Consider the following 3,804-nt stretch of genomic DNA (forward strand, 5'->3'; position numbering starts at 1 on the left):
GGGGGGGGGGGGGTTGTGGTCCCCACATGGGCTCCTCACTTATCTCTTCGTCCCACATTGTCACCTACCTCCAGAAAAAATCACTCTTGCTCTCTCTCCCGTGTTCTTGAGCTCAAACCCGCGGATTTCGATCTCTTTGCTCGAAGCTCCGTTTCCGAAACTGTTTCGGGGGATTGTTGCTTGGTATGTGACTCCATCATTTGTCCAATTAGTTTTTGTTCTAGTGGTTTATACTTTGAATAAATAGCTACTCTTGGTGCTGCTGTAGATGTGCTTGCATGTTCAATTCTTAGTGTTCTAAGTAGTTTGAATGCTTGCTATGGCCTCTATGTATCCCTATGAGTAGTTGCTATCAGTTTTGTTGGAAAAAATTTGTGAACTAAAAATTCAGATTTTTGTTCATAGGAAAAATTGTACGCGGACATGATGAACCTATTTGGAAGGAGTTCCTCGAGGAGACGATCCTCGGGTGTTGTAGGGTGGAACCCTAGATGGAGATCTTTCACGAATTGGAGGGAGAGCCCCCAAGAACACGAAGAACACAAGAGAGAGAGAAAACACTCAAATTGACTAGATCCAATCACACATATGCTAGATCCAAGAACATACAAGAGTTCACAATGATTCAAGAACAACAAAGGAAAGATACAAGGTACTAGTTCATCCCAATCCTATGAGGAGAGAGGTCTTGATGATCCTATGATGGGGATCTTTCCCTAGATGGGGGGCTTGAATCCACTAGGGGATCTTCTCCATAGGAGGTCTTGAACTCCAATGGAGTGGTCTCTCTCTCAAGAGGAGGTACAAGGAGCAAAGCTCACATAGTCATCTCATATACTTTGCTATCCCTCTAAATGAGCTAGGTGGGGGGGGTACTTATAGTCTAGGGACGAAATTGGGGGAGGTAGGGATACAAAGGTCCATTTGACCCTGAAAACGAGAACTCTTCGGAGTAGTCCGGGCACCCGGGGTGCGGAGGACCGGGCACCCAGACCGGACAGGGGCGGGCGCCAAGAGGTGGCCGGGCACCCGGTGCGTAGAGGGCCGGGAACCCGGACCGACCTAGGAGTCGGCTGGAGGGGGGGCGGGTACCCGGGCCCAACATGGCCGGGCACCCGGGGAGGGCCGAGGCCGCGCCAGGAGCTGGGCCGGGCACCCGGTGGGGGAACTGGGCCGGAGCAGGGTGGCCCGGGCACCCGGTGCCAAGGGGCCGGGCACCCGGAGTGGGCCGGGCCGGCGGCTGGAAGAGGCCCGGGCACCCGGGGCTGCGGGGCCGGGCACCCGGGGCGTCCAGGGAGCTCCGACTCCTCTCGTCCTTCTCGCTTCTCTCCTTCTCCTTCTTCTTGTGTGTCCGGGTCTTCGTCCTCGCCTCCACACGGACATCTCCTCGGTAGCTGAGAGTGCAATATATCTCCGTTTGAGGTAGGACCCGGTTCACCTGTGAAATCAAATGGAGTTCAAAGAGGAAGGAGTTAACTTCGGTTTCGGTGGCACATGTGTGTGCTCTTGTCATCAGTCTTCTCCGTCCTTGCGGTGGTGGTGTGACATCCATGGGGATGGTTGAGGGATGCTCCGTATCATCTCCCCCTTGGGAGAGATCCGTCCACGGATCGTGATCTTCATCACCATGGTAACGAGATGGCGTCGCCGTGTAGAAGTGGACAACCACCAAGCACTTGTCACGTGGAAGCTCGAAATGGGCACTCTCCAATGTCGCACCGTCTTGTAGTTCATTCAAAAGAAGCAAAGATAACAAGCACTTGGAAAAACAAATGTGATTGGCATTAAAGCAAAACCAAGCATTCAAGAGGTGATCCACCCAACAAGTGTTGTCATCAAGCATAGCATATGGTTTGGCAAAGAAGTGTGGCATGGAATTTAAGCATCTAAATTGAGCACAATCAAGGACATCATGGATACAAGCATGCAAATGTGAGGTAGCGATGCAAATATGTTTGACAAGATAGCAAGCATCAACCTCAAGATCATAGCAAACATGACAATAATAAGCAATATCTCCACCAAGCTTGCAAATACACATACAAGTAGTAGCAACAATCATCATGTGTAATGCAAAGCATGGGTCACAAATGCATGGCAAATGTAAAGAAATGAGCATATCATGCAAAGTGAACATGGCAATATGGGCATAAAGTGAGAAGTGGTATATAACCCATAACCAAGTAAGGGCCATGTAGAAGAAACGCGCGAAGTCTTTGCGCGAAGAGAGCGGTGGGAAAGACAATCCACGGGATCCCAAGCCATCATTGCTCTCTAGAGCTCGTTTTGTCAACTCATGGGATTGTGAGGTTGACAAGTATTCATGGGTACCTATACAAAAGAGACACAAACCAAAGAAGGTGTGTGCATGGTAAATGTACACATCATCCATTATGATGTGTATGTGCATGTGTGAGTTAGCACAAGATAAGCATCGCTCAAAGAAATTTGATGCATGGTATAAGAACATGTCATCCATCATGAAAGAATAGTTGTTATGTATGACACAATGGGGACACAAATTAAGAATGCAAGTATATGGCACATCAATAGCATGTTTATTCATGGGAAGCATATGGTGCACACAAGTAGTGGGGTCATGCAATGGATAGGATGAATCAAAATCTCCTAAAATGTATGAGGAAACTATGGGGGTCTACTCATGAGCAATAGTGGAAACATCATATGGAGAATATGAACAACATCCAAAACAATGCATATCCGAAGCTAGGTGGTCATGGCATGGCATATGAGATAAATGATGCAAAGGGAGCATATCAATATCATCACAAGAAAAACAAATGCCAATAACCATGGGCTTGTCATCGATGCCATATGTGCAAATGGGGTTTATGTTGATGGCATATGCATAGTCACTATGAAGAGATTGCAAATATGACATATTGTTGATCTCATGCATAGCATATGACAAGTCAAGCGGATTGTCAAACATGATGTGACCAAGAGAATTATCACAAGAAATCCTATGTAACATGGCATCACAACTAATAGACTCCACATGGCAATCATCAAACTCATCATAAATGGGTAAATCATCGCATGAGGAAATCCTACTAGCATGAAGCATGTCAATAGGGGATCAACATCATGCAAACAATCAATGTCAAGAATGTCCACTAGTGGGACTAGATCATCACCTTCACCTATTTTACCTTGTTCATTCCACTCAAGTGGTGTAGGTGAGGTGTCAAAGACCAAATGGTGGTCATCATCTTCATCGTGATGGAACCATGTGGGGGGTGCATCATATTCCACCATGGCCATCGTCTTGTCCAAAGGGAGGACGTAGTCGTCGAAGATCGGCGCGTCATCATATATGGGACCTATCACCAAATGAGAAGACACAATAGAGGTAGAGGGTAAGTTGTTAGAAATCGAAATGGCCTCACGTGCCCTATCAATTTCCTCACTCTCTCTATGTGGTGGTGGCTCACTCACTCCCTCAAGGCAGGTGCACTCAATGTCACATATGGTGGAGTCACTCATCTCACTCAAGTGGTGGGGGTTGTGGCTCTCCTCACATGGGAATTGTGGCAACTCATCATATATGGGGCTAGTGGTGAAGTCACTCTCACTCTCCATATGGTGGCAAAAGTCACTCAAGTCATCATACGTCGCCGTGGTCGAAGGGAAAATCCCATGCTCAACCATCTCATCGTCATCGTGGATGAAGGCCGAAGATGGCACATCATCGCTCTCCTCCAAGACCGAATCCCATGCTCGATCATCTCGTGGAGCTTGGTCATCGCGAAGTGAGCTTGGGGTGGATAAACCTTGGCCTTC

This window comes from Triticum aestivum, chromosome 4D (assembly GCF_018294505.1).
Source record: "Triticum aestivum cultivar Chinese Spring chromosome 4D, IWGSC CS RefSeq v2.1, whole genome shotgun sequence".
In the NCBI taxonomy this organism is placed as follows: Eukaryota; Viridiplantae; Streptophyta; class Magnoliopsida; order Poales; family Poaceae; genus Triticum; species Triticum aestivum.